Source organism: Osmerus mordax, chromosome 18, assembly GCF_038355195.1.
Source record: "Osmerus mordax isolate fOsmMor3 chromosome 18, fOsmMor3.pri, whole genome shotgun sequence".
In the NCBI taxonomy this organism is placed as follows: Eukaryota; Metazoa; Chordata; class Actinopteri; order Osmeriformes; family Osmeridae; genus Osmerus; species Osmerus mordax.
Window position 1 is genome coordinate 6,297,295 of NC_090067.1, and position 15,802 is coordinate 6,313,096.

The window sequence follows — 15,802 nt, forward strand, 5'->3', positions numbered from 1 at the left end:
TGGATCAATGAGCTGGTTTCTCTGGGACCCTGAGCCCTCTGCAGCAGCAGATCAATGAGGACTCATTGCTGGCCTCTTCCACCCAGATGGGGCTGGATCAATGCCTTGTCGGGTTGGGAGTCCTGGGCAGAGACGCGGTCATCCCATGGAGGGGGTCACACCGCTCTCCCCTAATGACATGATACATCACTGACTGGCCCTGGTCATGCTCACTGTCGCATGTCATACTATATCTGTGCAAGAGGTCCAAGTGTTACCGATAGCATGTTCAAGTGTGATGCTGTTTGACTTGGCTCGACCCCAAGGAAAATGACTGGAAGCAAAGTTTTTGTATCAACATGACTGAGTGTGAGGTTTAGTCTGGTTGGTTTCTGCCAGCTTTATGTTTGATTTTCCAGTGATAATGACATCTCTAGACCTAGAGAGGGTAACGTTCACAGCCTAATGGCCACATGTTTGTTTGGGCCCTTGCCTTTGTTGTGCCAGCCCCCCTCCTCCTCCCATCACACACCTCTTCTAAAATGCTTTTTGTTTTTGTATCTCTGTGTCACTATCTCTCGTTCCCCCTCCCTCCCCTCCCTCCCTCCCTCCCTCCCTCCCCTCCCTCCCTCCCTCCTCCCTCCCTCCCTCCCTCCCTCCCTCCCATCCCTCCCTCCCTCACCTCCCTCCCTCCCTCCCTCCCTCCCTCCCCTCCCTCCCTCCTCCCCTCCCTCCCTCCCTCCCTCCCACCCTCTCTCTCTCTCTCTCTCCTTTTCTGGTTAAAGGCATGGAGCACAGAGTAGGAGATTAAGGATACAGGGAGAGAGAACAGATTGGCCGCTCCAAGTTAACCTAGATACAGGCATGTTTATGTACAAACACCCTATCAGCACAACAAGCTGCTTTAGCTTGCTTAAGTGGGAATGTGCTAAAAAGTGTGCCCCAAAATCTTTTTGGGGGGAACATTCCAGAACCTCCTGCATTCGCGCAACGTTGATGAGGAGAGGTCTGCAGTAAAATGACATTTTGATGAGGTCCCACGAGCCTCTCAATGTATGGCCCTGTCCTTCATGTACAACACAATGAACCCAGACACTGCTCAGCACTCCTCAGTCTGTGAGGGGGAGCGCAGGGGGAGGGGAGGCTGGCTGGGGGGCGGGGGGGGGGGGTGGGTGATGAAAGATTCTCTTCAGTGACAAATAGGCTAGATGTCTGTGTGTGTCTGCAGAACGGAATCAGATATTTGAAGGAATGATGTTTCTGGAGTCAGGAGGATTCCCATATTTCCCACTGGGGTAGGTTATTCGTGCAGGTGATAGAAGGGGGCGCTTTCATGAGCACTATCTTCCTGGCATGATGTGGGGAAGGGTGAGTGGAGAAAAAGACAGGGAGAGAGAATGAGAGTGAGAGAGGGAGAGGGAGAGAGAGAGGGAGAGAGAGACACAAAGATGCACAAATAGACAAAGCAAGAAGTCTCCATAAGTGATGTGAATTGCCTGAGTGATTTCAGTTTATTTTCCCTGATATTTTAATAACCACCCTCAAACCTTTCCAAGGCCAACGACACTCAAAGAATCCGAACACACACAGACACGCTCTTAGTGTGTCTGCTGATTGCTGCAGTGCTTCAACTGCATGTCTGTCGACGTTTTGTTCCCTCGGAACATTCCTGTGGAATCTTCCTCCCTTTTCACATCGTCATGTTCCAAGATGCACCTGCTGCTCTCTTTGAGGACATCCCCTCCCTCCCTCCCTCCCTCCGTCCCATTCAGCTGGTCATCAGTGGGAGTGACGGCCTGCACGGGGACGGTCACATCCTGCTCCGCGTCCACGGGACAACAAAGGCGTTGCCCCGGGTTTACCAGTGTCCAGCTGACTGATGGTAATTGACCAGGCAGTTCCCTGTCTGCTGTAGAAAGACATCCCGAATAACGGGCCCCTATTGAGGGATATAAAATGACCGCCCACCCTCACTCCCACCCTGCCGGCGTCAGCACAACCCCAAAAACGGAGGCTCCACACTCCTACTATTGTCCCCGATAGAAGGCGTCTGTCACAGATGCTCATGTCCCCAACTTCACACAAAGAGGAAGCCCTCACCTAGCGTCCCCCAGCCAGGGCCCTTTGTTTCTCCGCCCGCCCCGCCCCCTCTGCTGTGAAGAGTGACCTCTGACCCCCCCTCCCCCCGAGGGTCCTCGTCAGCACATCACCAGGGAACAGTGAGTGTGAGTGTGTGTGTGTGTGTGTGTGTGCGTGCGCGTGTCTGTGTAGTGAGGGTAGAAATGGAGGGGAGGAGTTCACTGCGGTTTTGTGAGACCAAAGTGTCAAGTGCCTAATTCAAGCATTTCCACTTGCTTCACTAGTTGTGTGCGGGGTGTGTGTGTGTGTGTGTGGCCGTGAGGAGCTCGAGATAACCTCCGGTTACTCTGAAGTGGAGTATGTGCACTCAAAGAAAACACATGGACATTCACAAAAGATTAAACCCATTTTGTTGTTGGGAATTACACTCAGTCATCAGATTGCATTGTTCGGAAGAGCTGCAGCAGCACCATCAAGCCGTAATCGAGGAGGGTGAAATGATTTCTGTTTTCCCCAGGATTCATCAAGTGCCAAATTGCAGCCATTACGGTGGGGGTGGGAGGGTGGTGGGCTTTGAGGAGAAGCAGAGTCCAGCTGTTCATTTCAGCTTGGCATTCAACTCCAGGTGGAAACACAAGAGGCACCCCCCCCCCCACACACACACACACACACACACACACCAACAACACACACATGCTTGCATATATGAACACAAACACTGGCACTTGCACACCAAACTCAACTCTTTGTGTTTCTCTCTCTCGGCTTCTTTCAAAGATGATCACATAGACCTTCTGTTTTCATGGTATAGCCGTCTGTTCCTCTGGCATCACTGTAAGCTTGCTTACATATTCTCCTTCTCCTCGTGAAAAGCCACAAAGAATTTCTAATCAGGTACCTTTGAATATTCACACCAGTAGACAATAGGAGAGTGACAGTGCGATTTGTTTCGCGGCCACCTCCCCATCCACCCATTCACTCCTCTCCTTTTTACACACACATACACACACACACGTGCATTTATTCTCGTCCCAGTGTATGTGTGCGTGTATGTGTGTGTGCAGCACGCCTCATTACTCTTAGTGAAGGGGCTGATAGTGTGGGATGTGTGGAGCTGTCAACAGCCCACCTACAGGCCCTGGGCACGGGGAGTCTGGGTAATTACACGGGAGTGGCGTTTGTTCGATCCTGCCGCTACTCCGGCCCGGGGCCAACGCCTCGCCTCGCTAGCCCCTCTCCCTGCTGATGAGATGCCGGTCCGAGCCACTGTACGCCGCGCCATCGCACATTCCCCCGGTGATATACACAGTATATGACTGCGCCGAGCAAAGGCTACTGGGTCATTACGGCAAGACAACATTTCAAGACGAGAAAAATGAAGATGAACGATGTGAATGAACAAACACACTGCATGGCCCAGTAGCCCATACCACAGGGTGACTCCTTTGTGCAACTTGCCCCTCAAGTAAACCAACAGTAGCATTCCCGTGTCCACGGGGTTCAGTGGGTGACCAGTAACCAGATTACAGTGTTTACCAGTGTCCCCCCTCAGGAAGTTATCTCTGGTAAATCTGCTGGACCTGGGTCTGCTCACGTTCTCTGTGGAGGCTTATCGGGCCCACAGAAACGTGCAGGGGGGATTGCACTAATCACTCTAAGTGCTTGCCCCCGACACCTTGCGGAAGAGACTTGTCTCCGCTCCTGCTGTAGCAGTCCGCCCCTGCCAGCGTGGAGGATCTCCGAGCTGAGCCCTTTACACAGGGCTTTAGTCCTTCTTATCCTTCACCCCTCCAATCCCCAAAACACACATGCACACTTGCAAACAAGCACATATACACCCAAAACACACACACTGTTAGCTGGCCGCAGATGTTATAGGTGGGAAGGAGTGTAATTGCTAGACGAGAGAGTGCTGTGAAGTGCCCTGCATTTGAAAAAAGCAAAGACACACACACAGTTCTGGTAGCTGGTCAGAGGAGTGTGTGTGATATAAATAGAGGAGCTGACACCAGCAATGTTAACCTCTGGCAGTCAAGACTATGCAGCAGCACAAGCAATGGGGGAGAGAGGAAGACAAAGAGAGGAAATACACTGAGGGGAACAACAACAACGATAATCTTGTTTTGGTTTGCCTTTGAAGACTATTGAGATTGCATTTTAATTATGTTAGGTAAAAAACTGAAGTGATTATGTTTGTATGAAAATGCTTGCACACAGACACGGACACACAGACACACACACTCACACACACACCACTTTCAATAAACAACTCTTTTAAACCACAGCTTATTACTCCATTATTCATAGCTGCTCAGTGAGAAGCATGAGCTCCTGGAGTACAGAGAAGGCAGCAGTCAAGCTCAGCTTAAAAAGGCCCTGAGGAAGTCACTAGAGTCAAAACGTGCCCGACATTATGAAGTGAGCTTTCTGGTTTAGGGTCAAATGAGACACACTTCATCTTCAATAAATGATATCCCAGCGTCCCAGCGTGTGGGTGAAGACACACTGTCATGGCTTGCCTTTAGAGCCAAGGGTTAAACCCAGGTGACAAGTGCAGGCATAAACTATCCAATGACAGCGGACTATAGTGTATCGTCGGGGCGAAACCACTTCCTCTCATCTCCGCTTCTCTAAATCTTCACATCCAATCATCGGTAGACGATTTAGCTAATTGAAATCGGGGGCTCTGTCCGGAACGAGTGTGGCAGCCCGGCTGAGAAGAGAGGGTAGGAGATCGATTGATAGTAAGAGGATGAGATTGATGCTGCTGTTCATGGTGGAGCGTTTTCTCTACTCCACCACTTCTTTGGTGAAAGAAAACTTATCCTGTCATCGCTAAGCACTCCATCCAATCAGCTCATCAATTACACTGCATCTGGTCTATTGTCATCCTATCACTGTCGTCCTATCACTGTCCTGAAACTAGGTCACATTTATCAGATACAGTAATTGGCCGGCCTGGTTAGCCCAACTTGAAGTCTTCTGACTTCAGAGGGAAGACTTCTTTGATCCCGTTGACGCAGTACATCAGTAATGAGGGGATATGTTGTGTCTTGGATCTCCCCATTTCAAATCAAGCGTCTGTAGAACACAGTTAACAAATGCCTTGTCCCACAACCATTTCAAAATACACAAACCAATCGTTTAAAATAACTCCATCCACCAATGAAGACGCAGCTTCAAAGGACAGCTCATCAGGTGTCACAGTAAGAACCAGTCCAGGGTGACTTCTTGTGCAAGGGATGACTACACAGCAGAGAATAGGACTTTTGTTCTTAGCTTCCTGCTGCTGCAGAAGAAGGGTTTGTCCAATCACCATCCAGATCACTCTCAAACCACTCATGGTCTGTCTATGTGTGTAGGTGTGCCACTGTACATGTTAGTGAGCTATGTGACCTGGATTCCAAAACAGCGTGTGTTTTATGTGTGTGTGTGTGTCCTTGACAGCTGTAGGTGGTACAGTACGTTCTGTTAGCTGTGATCCACTTCTTGGCTTCATTAGGCATGTTTTGTGTGGAGGTTGCAGATGTGATTTGCAGGTGAGCCAGATGATCAGCTTCCTGTGAACACCCCAGACAACAGCTAGCTTTGTGCCTCTGGCATGAACCTCTGACACACCTACTGGAAACAAGCAGAGAGGGAAATCAGATTGTGTCTCTGATGGATGACAACCAGTACATCCTTGCCATTACACTGCGTGCTGGCTTGCTTGCAGCGCCATCACTATGCAGAGAGAAAAACGCTGTGAAGTGTTTTCAAGAGGACATTTGATTATGGAGGCAGAGAGAAAGGCAGCCAGCCTCGGTCAGCCAGCCAGTCAGTCATGCATTCGGCTAATCAGCCAGTCAGCCAATCAGACAGCGAGTCATTTGGCCAACTAGCCAGCCAGTTGGTAAGTGGTAAGTCCTTTAGCCAGTGATGATGGTGAAGAGAGGAATGAGCAATCGCACTAGTCTTCTTCTACGGCATGGGAACCTCACACCTCTATGAGGAAGCTAGTCACTCACACACATCCTTATCACGGGCAGACACACAAACACACGTACAAACCCCCCCACACACACACAGGCATGCACACAAGCAATACCATATGGTGCCATACACCACTTTTCTTTCACATACTGTACATATTCAGTACACTTAAAATACTCTTTTCTTTAGGTACCAGAGGAATCCATGGTGTGTTAGTCCCCATTGTGACTGTGGTCTAAAGTGGGCCGCGCCCTAGAAACGGCTGCCCTACTCGGAGCTAGAAGGGGGATGGGATTGAAGGAAATAAAGACCCATTCAGCTGGTCACTGTCATTTTATCTCAGCCACTGTGCTCATCGTTCCCCAGTGCCTTTCCTGCCCAGTCCAAATGAGACATATCCCTCAAAATATGGACTGAGGGGGATTTAAACACAAAGACAAACTTTGGGGAAAAGGGGAATATTTCCACTGTGAGGTTTCTTCATCGGCAGGGTCTACAGAGCCCAGTTAAGTGAGTTACCAGAGCAGGTCGATTCATCATGGTTACGGCAGCCAATGGAGCATACTTCCCCCCGAGGACCACTCCCCCAAATCATCCTCTTTCCCTCACTCCCTTCCCACAATGCACCATTACCCACAAGCCACCAGCCGCCCCCGACACCTCTGGCTCATCGGGTCTGTGCGCTGTGCGATGCACTGCCTGGTCGCTCACTCCAGTTGGAGGGATGCTCTTTCCGTGGCGCACACTATGCCACAGACTCTGGTGTGTATGTTTCGCTACCTTCGTGTTATCCTAGTAGGCCCCCGCACGTACACACAAACGCCCACAGAAGCAAACGCGGGCACACAAGCCCATGAAGGAGGGAGGACGCCCACACTGGGAGGAGGGGGCAGCGCTCCAGAGCGAGAGCTGTACTGGAAGAGAAAGCAATGGATGGAGAGAGGAGGAGAGGGAGTGAGAGAGGACGAGGGAGCGAACAAGTAAGAGAGGATGAGAGGGAGATGCAGAGATAGATAGAAAGAGAGAGAGAGAGAGAGAGAGAGAGGGCGAAAGAGAAAAGAAGAGAGAGAGAGAGAGAGAGAGAGAGAGAGAGAGAGAGAGAGAGAGAGAGAGAGAGAGAGAGAGAGAGAGAGAGAGAGAGAGAGAGAGAGAGAGAGAGAGAGAGAGAGAGAGAGAGAGAGAGAGAGAGAGAGAGAGAGAGAGAGAGAGCGTTTGTATTAATCTAAATGGCATGGCTTACACTAAGTCCTGGTCATTACTGATATAGGGATGTAGGATGGATTATAGATTAGAGTTTATTCAAAAACTTTGTTTAAAATATCATAAGAGGATTTGAGGGTTGTGCGTTCTACATGAAATGCATCTTCTTTTATAATGCATAGAGCTCTGGTTCCTTTTCATTCTATTCTAATACAGCTTTGATACGATTTGAATCGAATCAGTCTTTCAAGACTTTACCCCTTTTTAAGTCCCCAGTCTTGAAGGGATTGGGGGGGGAAAGTAGCCCTGGTGATGACATGTCACAGCCAACAGGAGCGGAAACTAACTAGCCCATAACCCCTGCTTTCTGGAGGTGGACTTCTGGATGGTTCTGATGAGAACCGAGGATTCCAGTCCACACCGTGTCTTCAGTGTGTCTGTCGGTTCCTATCATCATGATGAAAGCATGCGGCGAGGCGGTGGCCGATGACGACTGCTGAGACAGCCTCACGAAAAGGGCCTGGATGCCTGTTGGGGTTGTCAACACATCACCACCACCACCCCCCACTTTTGACACCTCCACCACCTCCTCACCCACCTCGTCCTCCAAAACCCAGGCATGCTCTGAGCATGCACAGAGTCCCTGCCACCTGTCTCTCAGCGCTCCGTCGCAGATAACCTCGGTAAAATTATACTGCCTGGTTCATCATTTACTGCTGCTGTCTTAAATGAAATGTCACCAGGCACGCAAGAGTGCTCCTGCAGTCAGATAGCTGTCATTTGTGTACTACTTGAAGGGCTAATGGCAGGACAACATGACAGCCGGAATTGGTAAGTGAGTGTGTTTCTCTCCCTGCGCTGGTATTAAACAAAAGGGCAACAGTGTGCATCAGTCTGTCTCATTACCCCTGCCAACAGCCCCCGCCTTGAGCCTCCGCATCCAGCCTCGACCCCCTCCCCAGCCCCAGCCCTAGGCCACAGCCTCTATAGATGCGGTCCATCTTGGACTCACAAACCCCCTCGCGCTGTCAGCAGTATCCATGGCAACGGAATGGACTGTATTCAAAGATGCTACTGCTGTGATCTTCATCAAAACAGCCAGTATGGTAGAACTTATCAGATGAGTTTCAGGGGTGCTTTCAAAGCAAACGGTTGGTCTTAAAATTCCCCTTTCATATCTGTGCAGAAATACACAAATACACACAGAGCTGCACCGACATCTGCAGACCCCACACCCCCCACCCTGACGTCTACACACACACACACACACACACACACAAACACACACCAACACACACACACCTGCTGGCCTTGTAGATTAGTTTGGCAGGTGTGGGACTAAGGACAGGATGACCAGGTAGAAAGAGAAAACACTGTAATCTACCATGCTGACAGCTGTCACTTTAACGGCTGTACTTTTCCGTCACTGCTGTGGACCAAACATATTCACTTGTGTGTGATATGTACGTGAGAGTTTATCATCACTGATGGTGTTTATCATGAAGCCGCCTGGATCTTTCCTTTTATAGTTGGGGTTGCTTCTGATCCTTGATTTCCAGCTGTACGTTCTATATGCAACATTTGTCCGTTGATTTGGATAGAAGCAACTGCTTAATGAATAGCATGTGAAATGGACATGGAGGGGGGGATGGGGGGGAGGTCTAGAAGGTAGAAACAGGGCAGATTAGAAAGGTCTGGCTTTGCTGTCTGCTTTGTTTCTGGTGATAGCTGCTCCCCGATGACGGAAAAGGGAAAGGGGAAAGAAAGAGTGAGAATGAGTGGAAGATGTAGTTGAGGAGAGGAAGGATGAGAGAAGAGAGGCTGCCTGTGAGATGCAGGCAGGCTGAAGAGGATACCCTGAGTACACGCCCATAGGCCCAATAGATTTATGAGGTGGACTGGCAATATTCAGTAGAGTAATGCAAGCACACACACACACACAAATCCATTTGTGTGTTTCTGTGTGTGTGTTGCTCTGTGTGTATGTGCGTGTGCATGCACAGCCCGGGCTGTCAGTCTGTGTATGAGTGATGAAGTCTGAGCGTGTCTCATTATAGTAAGACATAATATAACACTGAGCTGTTCCTCTCTTCTCCTCCCCTCCTCTTCACTACTATCCTTTTCCCCCCTTCTCTCTCCTCCTCAGCCCCTGGCACTTATAAAAACAAGTGGTAACTGTCTCTCATTCCATTCCAGCTATACCTACAGGGGAATACATGCCAACCAACCGCCTCAATACACTGTTACATTTCCTCAAAGGGGAAGATGCATTCTATATATTATACATCCATCCAAGTTTTCACATAGGAAAACATTTCTGGAATATCTTCTCAGATGAAACAGACAGTCACATTCTTACACAGTATAATTACGATAAATGAGTACCAAACTACACAGCTGTAATTAGCTCGCTGCATTGTGCCATGAACACAGACAAGAGCTCTTATGCCTCAGTTCCCTCCGAGCTGCTCTAGTCTGTCTCATTAGCTAACATTGAGCATCAGCACATGAGGCCTGCTGGAGAGAGCAGCCGTGTGGGTCTCTCCTCTCCCCGGTACTCCTCTCCTCTCTTCTCCTTTCCTTTCTTCTTCCCTATCTTCCCATCCTCTCCTCTCCACTTTTCTCTCCACTTTTCTCCTTTCCTGTCCTCTTCCCTACCCTCCTCTCCTCTCTTCTTCTATCTTTTCCACTTCTCCTCTCTCCCCTCCTTGCCTCTCCTCCAGGATATTCGGGCTTCAGAACAGTTAGGCAGGACTTGCCCTTTAAACACAAGCCCTGCTGATGCTGGCAGGATGGGGAGGGGTGGAAGGGGGAGGGGAAATGGATGAGGACGATGGGGAGAAGGAAGAGGAGAGGATTGGGGTGGTTGTTTGATCTCTCACCTGCTGGGTCCTCTTTAAACTGGTCTTTCTGCTGATGGGCATGATCTGTAACCCGACCTGGCCAGGGTACATCAGAGGGGTGTGTGTGTGTGTGTGTGGGGGGGGCAGCCTTTCTCGCACTCCTGCTTGCTGTGCTAAGCACGTTCCCCATTCCACCCCCATGACCCCTATGCTCCCCTGCCTCCTTCACAGGGAAGAAATCAAATAGTCCCAGATCCCCCCCCCACACACACACACTTTAATTTTGGGCTCTGATTTCCTCTCAAGATGGCATCCCACTGGGCTGCTGCACCAGGAGCATGGGAGCCTGGACTCTGGCTTCCTGTCATTGTGTACAGTGGGCTGGCCTGGTACACCCAGCCTCTTGTGACCCCATTTCCTATGTCCTACTATACTTTAGTTAGACTGACTTCAATAACCTGTTTTACTGTGATATCATCTGTTCAACCACCACATCAACCTCACACTAGACCAGATTATTATCAATCTGGAAGGTCAATCTGGAAGGTCAGACCTTTCAATGAATAGTACCACTGGATTTGAATGCAGTCACAAGAATCTGGATACATCTGGAAAAGACTTAACCTGCTCTGAGTAGTAATTAAGGTATTCTCAGCACTTCCATCCTTACAGCGTATGGCAACCAGACAAAGCTTTTGAAATCTCCAATTGAACACAGTCCAACTGTGTGTGTTCAGCCGCGATGACAAGATTTGGTCTAAAAACAGGTGCCTCTTAAATCTACCTCACCCCTGACCTCACCCAGCCTTAAGCGGAGGCCACCCAGAACAATACACCATCCATATTTAGAGACAAAACTCTTTCTTCTGATTCAATTGAATTTCTAAGAAAAACAGATTGTGTGTGTGTGTGTGTGCTGGTGTGTGTGTGATGTCCTTCCTTTGTTTTGTGTTTCTGACGTCCCGTGTAACAATCCTGTGGTGTTGCCTCTGAGGTCATAACGTCCACAGTGCCAGACGTTGTACAATACATGACGGGTGACATCACCACCCAGGGACTTATAAACCCAATTATGACTCCCTGTGGAGCTCAAGAGATTCCGTCATTTTATTGTGAAGGGGATCATCTGATTATGTTCTTTTGTTCTAAAAGCAGAACATAAATGTTCACCTGTGCCAGTAATATCAGTAATATGATATCCTGTGATTTACTGTCTAATAATATATATATCATTGTGCTAAAAAGCAGTATAGCAATAAATGTGAGGCAATTGATACATTTATTTGATTGGCCTAGAGCTATGTGATGGTCTGGAGTTACATTACATTTACATTTAGTCATTTAGCAGACGCTCTTATCCAGAGCGACTTACAGTAAGTACAGGGACATTCTCCCCGAGGCAAGCAGGGGTGAAGTGCCTTGCCCAAGGACACAACGTCATTTGGCACGGGCGGGGAATCGAACTGGCAACCTTCAGATTACTAGCCCGCTTCCCTAACCGCTCAGCCACCTGACTCCCAGTTATGTGATAAGTAGCCTACATGGTTCTGATGAAGTGGGATAGTCTATCTAGGACTGTCAAGTACAATTCAATCAAGTATATGGTGTACATTGCACTGCCCAAAGATACAATAAACATTCCATTAAAGGTCTCCCATAAACAATTACTGTACAGGGAATGTGCTTTGGTACGCTACGAAAGAGATATTAAGTATTTACATGCTTTACTAAAATGTTTGTAAAACAGTTTGTAGTGGGTGAACAGTAATTGAATCAAATGAGAAAAACAAATCAAAATCACAACCACAATAAAAATGAAAGTGCTGAGTTCTTCTGCAGACAGCGAGAGGTGGGTTTGTGCAGGACACTCCTACAGCTCTGTCCCCTCATTCACCTCGCCAGGAGAGTTCCGGAGAAAGGACCCTGCTGGACTCATTCATCTCCTGACTGAAGAAGGGTGACAGCACCCCCCGCCCACCTCACCCTTTGCATCAATGTGACTCCTATTCATCCTCCTCCAACTCCAAACTGTGCTCTCAGGAGCACTTCAGGCCTTGTGGATCATTCCAAACTGGCGAGACAATTACATTTTCCCTTTGAAAATGAGTAGCTGATTAGTTTTAGAATGGGTGTGCATCCCCATCTGAATGCGGGGTCTGGGCTAAAGGTTGTCACCAGAACCATGCAGCCTCACCCTCATTAGCTAATTAGACATTGTTCCTCACACGAATAGAGGACACTTGTTTCTGATTTACAAACCCCTGGATTTGTATAGGATTCATGCGGCTTAGCTTGTCAGCCATGAGTTGACCTTGTGTAGGCTACCTCTACTCAAGATAAAGGAGGCAATTTAAAATATTTTTTCTTCAGTGTTGAAAACATGTGTCTGTAGGTATTTTGCATGTCCATGTGAATCCCATTCAAGGTGTTCTAGCTGGGAAACAGGGCACAGAGCAATGAATACAACCCTAATCCCTTTTGTGGAAGTGCTGAATGTAAATGTAACTTCTGTTCCTCAAGGAGATTTAGTTATGGATGTTGAGGAGGGTGAGCTGGAATTAAACTGCTGAAGTTTTAATTGGCTGATCTCACACTGCGTCAATATAAAGCACGTTATTCATTTCCCCATTGATGTTAACATAATTATCTCCTTTCAATCATAGTGTGTTTCTCTTTTAATGAACGACACCACTGCAAGCACATTATTTTTTCACAAACGCAACGAGAGGGCGAGAATACAGAGAGAATAGAGCTCTTGCTGTGCAACACGATTAGATTAGCGGGGTGCTGATATGATTTTAGTTGCCCGTGTCGTAAATATTTTGTTCTTATTGTAGCCAGTTTGTGTCTACGAGCGACACAGGTGAGTGTTCTCCGTGCGAGGATGCGCACAAATATTTCATATAGCCTAGGCCTAACAATGTATAACTGTACTTGTCGCTTGTGCTTTCGTGTTTGTCGTTGTACGACTCTCATACCCTGTAGGCTTAATGACCGAAAAACGCAATAGAAATTGAGATTAACTCCTCCATTCCGAAATCATTCAAATCCTGTAGAGGTCCATCTGGAGTATGGCTACCCACGATTCCATTAGGACAGGCCAGATGAACATCACTGGAGGGCACGGAAGCCATTCTTCAGTTGGGCCGTCAGTAAAATAATATTAAGCTTTAAATATTTATAGCTATTGTCGACTGCCATTAGGAGACTAATGCGGTCTAGGTCGTATTTGTGAAAGGTTATCTCGTTGTTTATGATCAGTAACACGCACCTTTTGCTGTTTCTTGTAAATCGCTTTGGATTAAAGCGTCTGCTAAATGACTAAATGTAAATGTAAAGGATTTGTTATTTCAAATTGATGACGTCAGTCGCTACTATAGGCAGCAAAAACATTTAAGATAGGTAAAAATGGAAAGTAGTAATTAGCCTGTTTTGTGGACTGGTATTTTATTCCTCTGACTTAATAGCGTGGACTGTTTAAACAAACGCCCTAGGGCGCACTGCCGATTTATTGATCAGTGTAAGACTTTCAGTCAGGAGGCTTTGGTAAAGCATAATCGCTGCATTGTGAAACACCGCTGTGTGCGTACAAAGACTAATACATCCATATGTTTACCTCAAGTGATAAACACCTCCATTCCAACAGCAGAATGATGATATCAGGGACGACTGAAACAGATATAACCAGGAAAGAATAACCAGAGCTGTCACAGAGAGATCCTTTTACTGCTGTTAGGCCTAGCACCACTGTTGTGTGTGTGTGTGTGTGTGTTGTCCTACAGCCTCCATGTCGTCAGTAGTTAACAGGCTGGACAGCAGATTCACTTGCACGTCTGCCGTCCCCACAGCCCGCTTACTCCTGAAGGCCCATTAAGCAATGCACAACTGTGCACATTAATAATACAGCCACTATATGCTAATGTTGGCCTACTGTATGAATATACATAGTCCCTCCATTTGAAGATCCCAGCATGCCCTGGTGCACGGGAAGGGATTCACGAATATTAGAAAGAGGAGTGTTGTGAAAGATGAATACCCTCTAAGATTGAAGAGAAACCAGTTAATATATGGAATATGTTTAGATGAAAATTTTGTCTTTTGTTCTGATGACATTGGTTTGTGTCAGAGTGCTTTCACTTCAACATTGATACAACAGCTTTACTTAAATCTCATTGAGTTATTTTTTTCTGTTGCTATTAAATATTGTATTATTATTCTATTCTCCATTCTTTGGATCACAGTTGTGGATGAGGTCAGAAGGTTCCGAATCCTGTAGATTTTGGAAGGTTAAAGAGCTGAATACTTATCGAAAACCAATAAGCAACTGGCAACATTATAGATATAGACCAAATTGTACTCTTTTGAAGTGGATTACATGGGAATTGCTTACAATTCTTTTTGAATCAGGGACTCTCATCGATCTCTACTTATGCTCTCGTCCAAAGTAGGCTCGGGTCTGAGTGGTAAAACAGGGAGCCATCGACGGAGGTTACAGGAGCTGTACAGAATTCCTCCTCACACTCCTGGAATGAGCTAATTGCAGCATGAAGAGCAGTGGTGTCATGGCCTAGATATGACTGTGCTTGTGCGGCGTGCTCATCAACACCTTCCACCCCCTCCTCCCCTCCCCCCCTTGTTCCCTCCTCAACCCTAGAAAGCCGTCCCCAGGTGATGCTGTACCCCATCTGGTCTGTTTACGGCAATTAACATGAAAGAAGGGAGGGGCTGTGGAGGAAGGGGGTGGGACCCAGTGAGCTACTCTACACCACTCCCCACGCACGCTACACATACCCTGCTGCACCACACACAACACGCACACAAACACACACAACCTGGCATCGGCATCTATGCGTGCATTCAAATGTCTTTGCACGCATTCAACGTATACTTTACGCACACACACATACACACACACACCCACACACACACGGTATGTAGAGAAAGGCACACGTTTACACAGGTGCACACAAACGTGCACAAGCACACTGGCACCAAACACACACAAGCTTAGGGTCACCCACAGGGGAGGATAAGTGTTTGAAACACACATAATTTTCTTGTTCTTCTTGTTTTACTGATTGACTAAACACAAGCTATAAATCCCTAGCTTGGAGATGTGGGCTCAAGAATGTGCCCTTATCTATTGTTTTTGTATCTGTTCTGAACCCCTCCTTCTTGTTTCTAACACACACTGTCCTATATTCATGTACACAGACGATGCTACAACTGCAGCATGCACAGCAGACTGGTGATAATTGAGCTAGCTAGTCGTGGGTCCCAGCTCGTGCAACAGACTAAGAGTCTGCTGTTGTCTCTTCTGTTCTGGTAGTTGTTGTTTACAGACAGAACATTGAAACGCTGCTGAATTTTGCATGTGCAGTAAGCGTGGTGATTGGGTCATTGTGCTCACAATGCACCCCCCCCCCCCCACACACCTACACACACAAACACACACATTCCCCATCCCCCCATACACACATCCCCGGTTTTCCATGCCACAGAAGCGTGGCCCCCAGGCGTGGTGGCAGATGCAGACAGGAGCCGACAGCTCCTCCTAAAGATGGTGACACATGGTGCACGGTGGCGGTGTTCATACCCTCAAACAACAGCTCCATTGAGAGGCTGGTGAAGCACTTGTTTTGTTTGTCTGTGGCGGTGTTGTGGTTTTTCTGCCGCTGTATCTAGAGGAGTTGAGCTCACGCTAGACATGTTTCCTCCAGCTCACTTGC